The sequence below is a fragment of the Schistocerca americana genome, chromosome 9, assembly GCF_021461395.2.
Source record: "Schistocerca americana isolate TAMUIC-IGC-003095 chromosome 9, iqSchAmer2.1, whole genome shotgun sequence".
Classification (NCBI taxonomy): Eukaryota; Metazoa; Arthropoda; class Insecta; order Orthoptera; family Acrididae; genus Schistocerca; species Schistocerca americana.
Window position 1 is genome coordinate 124,267,990 of NC_060127.1, and position 14,276 is coordinate 124,282,265.

Sequence of the window (14,276 nt, forward strand, 5' to 3'; positions counted from 1 at the left end):
ATCTCTTTCTATAACAATAGTTAACAAACCCTACTTACAACTGGTAGGCTGAATTAGTGGTACTTATCTCACTAGTTTTATTATAACAGTAATATAAAGGGAAAAAAATTAATGGATAGTGCAATTGCATTATCAGTGAATGATCTGTGTGTACGAAACTGTGCTAGTCTTCCTTCACTTTACCTTGCATCCTTTTTTTATTTATTTATTTTTATTATGTCATCTTCGGAAAGCTCTTATACTTATGTTTATCTTACAAAATAGGACCGTGGACTTCCTCTCATATTTCAATTGTAGATGCAGGCAGTTGACTCCAAGGACACCAGTGCCTCTCAAGATGAAGGAAATCCTCCCATCTTCACTCCACTTCACTTCAATAAAAATATTTAATGCTGTTATTAAGTCTTCTCTTATTCAGAATCACATATAATACAAAGCACTCGTTGCAAATCTTACTTCGAGCAACACATTGAAGCAGTCCTGCATATGAGAGAGTGAAACAAAGAATGTACAAAGAAAATTGAATGATGTTTTTTGTTCATTTGTATGCTCCTTACTGACCACGGCTTTGATCACATACATAGTCAGTCCTTGCTTCTGTTATGATCGCCGCTTTATTTTTTTGTTCTTTAATAAATTCTAACTTTACCACATCCAGGACATCTTTCACCATGTACCTACACATTGTTATCCTGACAAACTTTTGAAGGCATGAGCTCAACTCATTAACACTTAGGTGCCAACACCCGTAAAAATATGGGAGTGCACGGCCTGCCCGAAAGTCCGGCGCCCATGATTTTACGAGCGCATGTTCTCGTTCTTCCCCTTCCTTCCTTTGTGTGTTCTTATGGCTCCCACTTTTGTGGAGGTGCTGCATGGACTGTAGTTCGAGTATTGGTCACTAGATGGTGCGGGCATGCTGTGGAAGGGTGTGCTTCCCTTTTTATTTGTCGGGTTTTGTGAGCGGCGGTTTTTTCCCAGGCGGTCTCAGTAGCGTCGACACGGCGAAGTGGTGGAGAAAGTTGGCATTCCACGTTATACTAATTGCGATTGTAAATTCCTGCATATTATACAATAAAGTTACTGGAAAATGCCTCACAACATCTCACTTCATGACAGTTATCTGTGCAGATCTTGCACAAAGCTAAGATCTTTAACCCCGACCTGGTCCATCTGGACTCTCAGGACTATCAACTGGAAATCATTTCCTGGAAAAGATTGAGACAGAAGTAGGTAAGAAACAGAAACAAACACAATGTGTAGTGTGTTCTCTGAGAGGAAAAAACTGACTGGAAAAGTGTGGCACAAAGACACAAGCTACAAGTGTAGTGAATATAAAGTAGCATTGTGCAAAATGCCGTGCTTCAAAATTCACCACACAAAGAGCAAAATTGCATCCTAAAATAGTTACAGGAGGTTACTGTAGATGAGACATACTGTATCCATCAAAATTACAATTTTTGTGTAAAATAAAAAAATTTCTTTCTAGAAAATACAATGAATATACCTTTGACCAATTTTTCCTTTTCTCAAAAACAATATTATAATAATAATGGTTGTCAAAAGTATGTATTAATTCAAGAGAAAGGTATTATATATGGTTTTAAACAAGAAAGTCTAGGTTTTTCAATAAGAGTAATTTTATTGCTATACCTGAAACATTTCGTGAGTTGTAGTAGTTTAAAATACGTTAAAATCAGCCAGTCTTTATGATACACATCCACGCGCAACGGCTCAGGACCCAAAGTGTTAAAGCTTTTCAGCTTCACTGCAATCAGTCAAATGGTATAGGAACAAACAGAAGAAAAACAAAGATGTATTCGTCTTCGGAGTTGTTGTATTTATGTATGAATGAGTAAAGTCAAAACTAGAAAATTATTCACAACACAGTACTATAAGACAACCAATCATGCAAACTGATCCTTTCCACAATCTGCTTTCTTCACATCGCAGTTTGCTGCACTGATACTGAAAGTTTCAGTTCTGTAGCAATGCTACTGGAATAGGCATATTAAAAAGGATTGTCACTTTTTTAAAGTTTCCAGCTTTTTCCTCTAGCTACCTTTTGACTGAATGCCTGGTGTGTATTTTTTATTACACCAGTAAGAAATTTGTTGCAACATAGAATAATTTTCAGAATGTTTTCAATCATTTGATTGTCACACAAATTAGGCTGCTCAAAATTTGATGACAAAATACACAATATCAAACCCTCAGCACTTGTGTTTGGTTATAATCCTGCAATATGCTTTTTTCAGATTAAAGATGAACAAGTTTGAAGAAGTGATATAGCTGACAACCTTAATGACAAATGGCCTTATGTCAAGTAGGCCACTTCTATCTCCATACCATATATGCCTAACAAACTCCTCATAATTCATGATTCTGTGAAAAACTAGACTATTCTAGCACACATTGCATTTCAGTTTTCTTGCAGCCACTAGGGTACATGATCAATGTTAAGTAGCTGCTAACACCATTAGTGTCAGAATCTGATTCACAGGGAGAGGCAGAACAGTGAGAAAATAGTGAGTATCCCTTCTATGGTTATGAAACACAGAAATAATTTACTTTGGTTGGTCTACCCATCACAGATTTATTTAATATCTTCAAAAATGTAGAAAATCAGTTTCTCTGCGCTAAAAGTATTAGCCTGATCGATACATGTCAATGTGACCCAGCCAATTCTCTGCTTTCCAAAGTGGTCTTCAAGAAGATCAGTGTGAAATTTTCCAGGCTAAATGGATTACACATACACAATATTTGTAATCACAAGATTGGAACATATAGGCAACTTCAGAGCAGATAATGTTTCTTTTGTAAAGACTGACATGCCTCTTGCCTACTCCTACCATTTATCAAGATGAGCCAGAAAGTATTTTTGAGGTAATGAGCTGCTGATCTGTATTTAACAATGCAAAATCCAGGATGGTTTATTGACAATTTTATGAAAAAGATGTTGCTACTCACCTTATAGTAGAGATGAGTCACAGATAGGCACAAGAAAGAGAGACAAGTAAGGTCTTCACTTGTTATGGTTTTAGGGCGCAAAACTGCTATGGTCATTAGCGCCCAGTCTGTTACTTAGGAAAAGGCAGAAATGGGAACGAAACTCAAAAAATTGGAGAAACTAAAAATAAATGGAAAGCTTAAAAAACCACTATAGAAGGCGGTTGATTGTCCCCGAAAACAGCTTCAAATGACTGACATCATGTCACTGGCACTAATAAACGCGATCAGCTGAGCACGTGTCATCTGCTAAAATGGAAGATACATCATGCGACAGCTGTAGACGGATCAAGGGCGAACCACTCGAAGCGGCGAGCTAGCGGAACAGTACCGACCGAAAGGTCCAAATGAGAGAAATTTGTCGTGGAGGCAGACAAAAATGGTCCCCAGTGTTGAGGCAAACAAGACCCGTTTGGTGGAAGACATCTATCAATAATGAGCCACACGGAGAAGGATGTGGAGATCCCCAAAGTGGGTGATGGGCATTGAAGTCCCCAACCAGCAAATAGGGAGGTGGAAGCTGACCAAGAAGATGAAGGAGATCAGCTCGTGCCATTGGTGTGGATGATGGAATGTATACAGTACAAAGAGAGAAGAAGGTGTATCCAGAAAGGAAAAGACGGACAGTGACTGCTTGGAAGGAAGTGTTTAAGGGGATTGGGTGATAATGGAAAAGAATCATAAGTCCTCCATGTGCTGGAGTGCCTTCAACAGAGGGGAGATCAAATCGGATGGACTGAAAATGGGGTGAAACAAAGCAGTCGTGGGGACGCAGCTTTGTTTCCTGAAGACAGAAGATGACCGGCGAGTAGGATCGTCAATTCATCCTGATTGGCTCGAATGCCGCAGATATTACAATGGATAATGGACATAGAGTGGACAGAAAATGGAAGAATGTGACCAAGGTTGCCGTCAACTCAACGACTGCTCAGAGCTTGCGACTGACAGCGTGGAATGGCACTCAGCCGAAGGCAGAAGATCCTGATCCATAGGGTGTTCAGGAGCAGTTCCTGCCACCAGCGATCGGCCGCCAGCAGTGCGCCTCGGCGACACAGAAGACGGCCGAGGGTGGTTACCACCAGGTGGTGCTGTAGATGAAACACACCGCTGCGGGGAAGGAGAGGAACTGGGTTTCTTATTAGCCTTCTTGGAAACATGATGTTTAAATGAAGGAGGAACCGATGGTTGTGAAGTTGGGGTACGTAAAAAATCTTCACGAGTATGTTCTTTTTTGGAAGTCTTGGTGTCTCACTTTTGGGCTCGAGATTTAGCAGAACCCGATGAAGGGTGAACCATAGAGTGAGCAGGCGAAAGTGGGGAGGTTGAACGGGCAATGTCTGCGCTGGCCGATCTGACGACCGTGGCACTAAAGGTGTGATCACAAGTCTGCGTGGCCGCTTCCTTTGTTGGCCGAGGAGAACAAGGACAGTGTTGTGTTTTCCTGTCTGAGGCACAGTAGGCTTTTGACTGGCGAATAATTTTTGAGCAGCAAAGGTAGACACCTTTTCCTTCACTCTGATTTCCTGAATGAGCTTTTCGTCTATAAAAATGATGCAATCTCTAGAGAAAGCAGCATGGTCACCAATACAGTTGATGCAATGAGGGGATGGAGGTGGACAAGCACCCTCATGGGCATCCTTGCCACACGTAACACATTTGGCCGGATTGGAACAGGACTGGCTGGTGTGATTGAACCGCTGGCACCGATAGCAACGCGTAGGGTTTAGGATGTAAGGGCGAAGGGAAATTATCTCATAGCCCACTTTGATTTGCGATGGGAGTTGAACTTTGTCAAATGTCAAGAAGACAGTACGGGTTGGAATGATGTTCGTGTCAACCCTTTCCATAACTATGAACAGCCGTTACGCCCTGGTCAGACAGGTAGTGTTGAATTTCCTCATCGGACAATCTGTTGACGGAGCATGTATAAACGACCCCACGTGATGAATTTGAAGTGTGGTGCACTTCCGGACAGGGGAAATGTGTAGCAGTGAAGTACACAGCAATTTTTGTGCCTGGAGGGCACTGACTGTTTCTAACAACAAGGTGTCATTTCATAATCTGGAACAAGACTTTACAGGACCTGCAATTTTGTCGACACCTTTCTGAATAATGAAAGGGTTGACTGTGGAGAAGTTGAGACCTTCGTCAGACCGAGAGACAACAAGGAACTGTGGCAACGATGGAAGAACTGTCTGTGGCTGAGACTCGTTGAGCTTACGCTTGTGAGCAGACGTAGTAGATGATGAGGAAACCATTGCGGAAGTATCCCCCATGATTACCGGCATATCTGATGGTATGCTCCTCCCTTGTGGGAACCCTCTCTGAGGGCACTACCGCTTTAGGTGATTGTTCACACCTCAGGTCACACCTCCTGAGAAACGGACGGAGGGACCAATCGGCACTTTCGGAAGGTATCAGCTTGGGTAATCACTCATCCCTGGGCCTGACCATACCAGGGGGTACGTATGTGTCCTACCTGTCTACCCGGGGCGGGGAATTACGCGTTACCCTGTCACCGGCTACGAATGCGTGGGTCGGCCTTCAGACACGCACAGGGAGGAAAAAAGAGAAAAGGAAAAACAAAGAATGGGAAATGAAAAAGAAAGGTCTCAAATGCCGCAGCAGAGAAGAGGGTAAAGAGAAGAGGTAAGGAAAAGAGAAGGACAAAGTAAGGACAAAGACTTGCCAGCAGAGAAAGCGTCTCCGGACATATGCACAAAATATACTCCCAGAGGGGGGAGAAAGGGAAGGAAAGAGGCGGTGGTGAGGGGGGGGGGGGGGGGGGGTGCGAAGATGGGGGATGGAGAAGGATGCAGAAAAGGAAGGTATGCAGCCCGGAAAGGAAGAAGGGCCACATTAGATCGGGGTCCCGTGCTCGCTATGCACGTATCCACAAAAGAGTTGTGGACACCCTGGGGGAATCACAAAGAGTGTGTACATACAGCTGCACCTAGCTTCTTGACTGCAATGCATCTGGATCCTGTCACCAAAATTATTTACTCAGACAGACAAAGATACCAATGCTGCTTTCAGGAGCATTTCTTCTCTTGGCAGACACAGTAGCTTATTTGATTTATTTATTTCCATTGGATCCGTACACAACATAAATTTTATGGTTCCAGTCAAGTTTGTATCGCAAGAGTTGAAGTAGTATAATATGCTTAATAATTAGCATTTAGCAAATTATGACTGTATACATCACTATTTGAGTACCATACCATACCTTTTAATTACAATTTGCTTACATCAACTAAAAGGGCTTTCAAACTGTTTCTTGGTACCTATCTTTGCAACCTGTTATAAACGTAATGTATTCAGACCTTAGTAGCACTTGCCTCTGAAATTTGACTGTTTCCCTTTTCATGAAGGCATTGGTGCATTAGCCAGGAATGTGCAGTTTTGGCCAAAAATACGATTTTAGTACCACTACATTGTTGGAAAATCGCTCCATCACACGTGCAAGATTGAGACCTCTCCATGTAACCAATTCCAAGTAGCACAGGGAATTGAGTTTTTGACACTGGGTCTTTGGGGCAAGAACCAGACATGTCAATAGCTTGCCCTGTCACTGCAACGAACAATAGCCATTCTGGCATGTGAAATACATCCAAAGAGTTCACTGTGGTTGATGTTACACAAGATGTAGTTTTACACTTCTCGTCTCCCTCAAAAGTGCTGTATCAGCTGAACACTAAGATAGCTGATAACGAGAAGTTTACTTCTCCAAAATAAAGGTTCTGTCAGTACTCCATTGCAAAGTTGCTTCTAGTTTGCTGTAGTGCTTCATTATGACATCCTGTCTATTTTATTTATTTATTCATTTATTATCATCCCAATGATCACATTTGTGATATAGGATTTGTCAGGGTACATTTTAACAACTATATAATATCTTTACAAAATTTTTATCTGTGCTGAATTCATATGAATCCATTTTATGTTTAATACAATATACAACTAATAAGTGTCTTTATAACATTATTTCTTATGTGCTTGACAGACATATTCACTGATGTCATTTTATTTCTCACATTAAGTTATATTTTTATACAGTCATATTCTTATACAGTTGCGCAGAGACGTTCACTTATGCTGTAATAACATTTTTCAAGCATGTGGTTCTTTATAACAGTTTTAAATTTATCCTCGTTTTCCAGCCTTTTGATATGTTTTGTAGTGCATTAAAAAGTTTGATGCCTTGATTACATACACGTTTCTAACTCCAGGTCCTTGCTACAGCTCGTATGTAGAGATCTTTACATTGCCGTGTATCGCAATTATGGTAGTCTGTATTGGTTTTCATTTTGTCCTGATTTCTTTTCATCACAAACAGATATTTTAGAATGTATAATGATGGAATTGTTAAAATTTTCAATGCTTTAAGAAGGGGCCTACAATGTGTTTGAGGTGGGCTCTGGGTCATTATCCGAATAGTGCATTTTTGTAATTTGAAAACCTCATGTAGACGGCAATTTGTTTTTCCCCAGAATACTATCCCATAGGATGCAATGGACTGAAAATAGCCAAAATATACTAATCTGGTACAGTCATTACTGCAACTCTTGAAATTATTCTAAGTACAAAACATGCTGAATTTAGTTTTAGTGCTAAGCTCATCTCATGGTCCTTCCAGTTCTCATCAATGTGCACACCCAGGAATTTTGCACACTGTACTCTTTCAAGTTGTTTGCCCTCCATGGTGGGATTTAGGTCGTCATGTTCATTTATTTTTCCATATTGCACATAATTAGTTTTTTTGCATTCAGTGTTAGCTTGTTAGCACTAAACCATTTTTATATATCTTGTAGGACATGGTCCACAGAACTGTGCAATGACTGCTTCATATCACTAACTATTAAACTAGTATCATCAGCAAATAACATGATTCTAACTTTTCTCTCTGACACCTGAATATAATTAATGTAAATGAGGAACAGCAAGGGGCAATACACTTCCTTGGGGTACTCCTACTGTGACCTCCCTTGGATCTGATCTTAGTTTAATTTTTTGATTAATATTTGGTGCTGTAATTTCAACCACCTGCATCCTCTTTTCCAGATAAGACTCAAACCACTTTTTAGTGGTCCTCTGATACCTATAGCTTCAAGGTTTTCCAAAAGTATGGCATGGTCAACAGTGTCAAAGGCTTTTGACAAATCTAGATTTATCCCAAGTACACTTTTTCCCTCTTCCAATTTAGTGATTATTTCTTTTGTGTATTCCAGTACAGCTGTTTCAGTACTACTTCCAGCTTGAAATCCATGCTGATTACTGTTTATCAGATTGTGGATATTAAGATAATGTGTGACTATTTCATTGGTACCTCTAAAACCTTAGAGAAAGTTGGGAGAAGTGAGACAGGTCTGTAGTTTTCTATTTTAAGCTTATCACCCTTTTTCAACAGGGGAATGACTTTAGAAATTTTCAGCTTCTGTGGAAACACGCCCAGAGCCATTGACACGTTTGCTATGTGCGCCAATGGTTTCGCTATTTGATTAGCTGTTTTCTTTGCTAGTATTATTGGCACCTCATCTACTCCAGCAGACATCTTGGACTTGAGACTTTTAATCACTTTTAAAACATCCTTTTCGTTTGTTCGAACTGCCACCATGCTGCTGGTTGCCTTGGGTGCTTCCATCTTAATCTGCTCCCCAAAATTCCTGCTTAATGTCTGGGGTACATATAAAAAGTAATTTATATAATTAGACATGGCGTATTTGTCTACCATTTCATTCTCCTCATCTTTTAGAATAATTTCCTTGTCTTTGATAGGCACCGTGGTCTCTTTTCTCACAATTTCCCATGGTGTTTTAGTTTTATTTCTGGACTGTTTTATTTCCATATCATTACTTAGCAACTTTGCATTTGCAATTACTCCGCAGTATATTTTCCTATACCTTTTTACATATTCTATAAAATCAGTATCTGTACACTCCCTCAACTCTGAATTCAGTTTTTTTCATGTTTTAACATGATTTCTTAATGCCAAGAGGCATCCAAGAACTTGACTATGTGTCCAGTAGACTTGATTCTGGTCAGTTTCTTTGGGAAACACATCTCAAAGTTCATTATATAAATCAATGCAAATATACAATATGCCTCATCTGTACTTGTTTGTTTCGTAACATCTAACCAAATTTTATTTTCTAAGATACTTATGAACTGATGACAGCTGTCCACAGAGAAGTTTCTTTTGTAAATATTATTTACACCTTGATCTCCCTTTGACCTTAAAGGGATTTCTATGGTGAGAGCATTGTGATCAGACAATCCTAAATCTGTTTGTTACCTCTATGTCAGTTGCTGACATATCTGAGAAAATGTCATCTATGAGGCTATTGGAGGTGTTTGTTATTCTAGTTGAATTGTTTATGTGTGGTCACAACTTCCAGTAGGAAAAGCAACAGAAACCAGAAACCTGTGGTACAACAGGATTTTTGGTATCCGGCCATAATGAAAACTCCAAGATAACAGTGCTAAACGAAAGGAGAAATACCATTGGTGCTCACTCCCCTGTTCTAATGATTATGACTCTAAATGTGCAATGCATCAAGAACAAATATTGTGAAATTGAAATAGCAGTGAGTAACACCCAACCTGATGTCTTGTGTATTACTGAACATTGCTGTAAGGACCATGATTTATTAGTATTCATATTAATCCATTTAAACTGGCAAATCATTATAGTAGGAAAATTGCAAAAGGTGATGGAGTCGGTAATTACACGAGAGTTAGAATTTAAAAAGAGATGTGAAGTAGAGAACTTATGTATTGAAAAGTTTTTTGAAGCAGGTGCTGTCCAGCTATATGGCCTGATGAAAAAAGTCAGTCATAACAGTGTATAGTTCACTATCTGGAAACATAGAAGTCTTTGATAAATTAGAATTGTTGCTAAATACATTTTACAAAAAGAAACTGATTATTCTTTGTGGTGATTTCAATATTAATCTTCTAGTTGAAAGTCAACAACTGAGAAGGAAGTTTAGGAAGTGCCTCTGCTAGTTAAATCAGACAAACAAACAGATCACGAGGCTGGACAAGAACTTGCCAGCATCAGACATGGATTTTATGACAATGTCATCTGTGACAACAGTTACAGATGCCACTTAGAGAAGCATAATGAACTTGTGTACCATACGTACTTATGATTCACTAGCGTAGCAATTCTGCTCATAATATTCAGTAATCTTTCATGTGGCAATAGTTGTTTGTTTTAGTTACTTTAATTTTTGAACATTAAAAAGAACTTTTTGGCGCAGAAGCGATACTAGTCCAATTTCTTCAATTCATTAAATAGGGAATTATAACTGTATTGGTAGTCTAAATAAGGTTGGATGAAGACAACACCAGTTAATGAAGTTCTTCTATTGCAGGAATTAGTGTTTTATTTGAAAATATGAAAAATTTAACTTATATGGTTATTGCGCCAATGCATTCATCTGACTGTGCATTTGAAGCAGAAACAGCAAAAGTGAAAAAAATGGTCCTAGTATTACGGTACCTAAAATTTCTGTTGTTGCAGAGGGTATTAACCATGTTACACTGAATTTAATGTTATTAACAAATTGCCCTTAAATAAATGGCAATTTCTTCCTACATGGGGTTGAAAGTGATTGCCAACCCCTCCTTGAGTTTATGGATGACGTATGTACATCCGCCAAAATACTTCTCGGGAACTCTTCCTATACTCTATGAAGGTTTTCTCTATTCACCTGGCAGTTTCAGATTTTATAATGAACAGTGTATTGGATATGGCATAAATGTAGACATCAAGCTATGTTACAAACCAATTTGCAATTTATAACCACAATCATTATTTCCATATCAGATTTGTTGCCTGTGCAACAATTTTTTCACCTTTCAAACTTATCCATACCTGGGTCTGAACTGTGGATTGGTCTGTCACCACAACCATGAAAAAGGAGAAATTAGTGAGCTTGCACAGTACTATTACACACTGAACCCCACATGTAGTTTCTGATAACCAAGTTAATTTGGAAACTTCCTGGCAGATTAAAACTGTGTGCCGGACCAAGACTCGAACTCGGGACCTTTGCCTTTCGTGGGCAAGTGCTCTACCATCTGAGCTACCGAAGCACGACTCACGCCCGGTCTCACAGCTTTACTTCTGCCAGTATCTCGTCTCCTACATATTCCATCTTGATATGCAAGTATTCACTGAAGCAGATGAAAAAAAAAAAAAAATTACACAGGCTGAAATCTCATTAACTTTATGAATGTGTAAGTAACAGTTTTGGATCAATGTTACTGGAGAACGGTGAAAGTTTTATGAATAAATTTAACAGCTAGTGAGGCAGTACTCAATTTAGTTGAGGACAATTTATGGCATCATCTGACTAAAAGATGAGATCAATTTATAGAACAATGTTGCAGTACAGTGTTTAGACCTTCAATGACAACGGACAATGTGTTACAGTGTTCACAATACACTTTTTTATGGGACTTCAGTGGATACTTACACCTTTCAACAGCAGTGAAGCCACTGTCACTACAAAATACTCAGTCCAGTTAATACTGAAAATTAGCTATGTATTTCAGTTGAGGCTTGTTAGTTACACATAGTAGGATAAAGACGTGAACAATGAAGGTGAAGAGAAACATGTACACAAATTATTTACCTTATTAACACCACTTGGATTTCCACATCACCATAGAGGTACCAAGAATGATGCGTTACTCTACATTTTACATGGCGAGTTCCCCAGCCGGCACACAATCAAGAAAATATCATGTATCAGCAAAATGCATCACCAAATATGGATAAGAAGGGACAATATTAAATAGTTTCAGATATCTATGTAAGAGGCTCTGCAAGTGTTAGGGCTACATTGAAAATCAAATACAAGGTAATTGGCATTAACAAGCTTGGCATCCCTCTACAGGAAACACTAAAACATGTGAGACAGGGATGAAAAGCATTCAATGATCATTAATGGAAGAGCAAAAGATATCTATAAAACTCCAAACAACAATGCAAACAGGGTGTAAAAGGAACTTCAGAAAGAATTCCACATGCAGCAAGTGTTTTTTCTTGGAAGCATACCACAGAGGCATGGTCTAAATGAAGCCTGGTGTGTAAATAAAGACTGAAAGTACAAACAGAAAGTTCAAGAATATATGTAGCTATGTTCTTTCCTGGAGCTACAAGCTCAGAAAAGGAACATTTCATGGAACATGTCCAGCACAGGAAGGATTTGAAATACCATTCTGTGCAAAGAAATGCCAGATAGTTTAATCTGTCCAAGAAAAGAAACACAGACCAATCCCACTGTCAACAATTAAAGAAACGGTAATCAATATTCCCACGACAACAATCACTGACTTAGGAAAATGAAGGAGACTCATTATTAGACCTGCAGAAGAAGGCATCACTGATCCCACCAGAAAAAGCACTGTCATTCACAGAGCACATGACAGGAAATTGGGGAAGGAGGAGAAAGAACCAAGAAACACAAAAATCTGAATGACTAGGTTTTCTGCACCAGCCCCAGCAGGGGTGGGGGTAACCAATATATGGATAGAAATACAGATGTTCTACTGTTGAAGTTTTACACTACACTATACAGTATGCATGGAATGAAACAGATGAAACAGAAGTAGCAGTAGCAGTAGCAGCAGTACTAACAAATTTCACTATTATAGTACATGAATAATATTTAATAACACACAGAACTATAAAAAGGTGGCCGATTTCTGTAGGCATTTTGTTTTTGTTTTGTTTTGGTTTTAGGGCGCAAAACTGCTATGGTCATTAGCGCCCGGTCCGTGACCTAGGAAACAATAGAAACCGAAAATGGAAAACAGCAGAAACGGGAACGAAATTCAAAAAATTGGAGAAACTAAAAGCAGAAAGAAGGCTTAAAAATCCACTACAGAAAGGGGTTGATGGTCCCCAAAAAAAGCTTCAAATGACTAACGTCAGTTCACTGACACTAATAAACTCGAGAACGCGATCGGCCGAGCGCGTGTCATCTGCTAAAATTGACGATATATCAGGCGACAGCTGGAGACGGGCGCGTAACGGAGTAAAATAGGGGCACTCTAGTAAAAGGTGTCTTACCGTCCACAGCTGAGAGCAGTGGGGACAGAGTGGGGGAGGATCGCCGCTTAAAAGATGTAGATGGCTAAAAAGACAGCGCCCTATCCAGAGTCTAGTTAAAATTACCTCCTCCTGACGACGCGTTCGGGAGGAAGAGGTCCAAGCACAAGGAAGAGCTTTCACGTCCCACAATTTATTATGGGGAAGTGTCGACCAATGTGCGTATCATAAAAGAACAACTCGACGACATAAAACGCTCCGTAGATCTGTGAAGGGAATCGACTGAATAGCTGGCCGAAGAAGAGACTGCAGCCTTGTCCGCTATATCGGCTGCCTCATTCCCACAGATACCAGCGTGTCCCGGGAGCCAGAGGAACGCCACCGAAACGCCCCCCAGGTGGAGCAAGCGCAGACATTCCTGAATCCGGTGGACAAGAGGGTGGACAGGGTAAAGAGCTTGGAGACTGAGGAGAGAGCTGAGAGAATCTGAGCAAATAACATACTGTATCTGCTGATGGCGGCGGATGTAGTAGACAGCCTGGAGAACAGCGTAAAGCTCCACAGTGTAAACCGAACACTGGTCGGGAAGCCGAAATTGATTTGGCGTGTCGCCAACAATATAGGGGCTCCCTACACCTAATGATGTTTTCGAGCCATCAGTGTAAATAAATGTGGCTTCCTTCATTTGTGCACATAGAGCAGCAAATGCCCGACGATAAACAAGGAAGGGGTACCATCCTTGGGAAATTGACAAAGGTCACGGAGCAGGCAGATCCAGGGATGGAGCCAAGGCGGTGCTGTACCCCAAGTTGTCGAGAAGGTTTTAGGAAAGCGAAAGGAAAGAGAATGGAGCAGTTGACGGAAGGGAACTCCCAGTGGTAGTAGGGAGGAAGGGCGGCCTGCATACCCTATATCGAAGGAGGCGTCGAAAAAAATGTCATGGGCCGGATTAGCAGGCATGGAAGACAGATGGCTAGCATAACAACTTAGAAGGACTGCTCGCTGATTAGATAGCGGAGGTTCAGCAGTGTCAGCATAAAGGCTTTCCACAGGGCTGGTGTAAAAAGCTCCAGACACTAAATGTAATCCACAGTGGTGGATAGAGTCGAGACGCCGAAGAACAGACGGCTGAGCAGAGGAGTAGACTATGCTTCCATAGTCCAATTTCGAGCGCACTAAGGCGCGATAGAGGCGGAGAAGGACC

General features: G+C 40.3%; 1 long non-coding RNA gene across 1 annotated transcript in view; it reads right to left on the minus strand.

Moving 5' to 3' along the window:
* Positions 1 to 973: 973 nt before the first annotated feature.
* The window catches only part of LOC124551299, a 29,550-nt gene continuing 16,247 nt past the window's right edge, over positions 974 to 14,276 (minus strand). The window contains exon 3 of the long non-coding RNA XR_006967804.1: positions 974 to 1,208. This is a non-coding gene — a long non-coding RNA (uncharacterized LOC124551299). The remainder of the gene's footprint in view (positions 1,209 to 14,276) is intronic.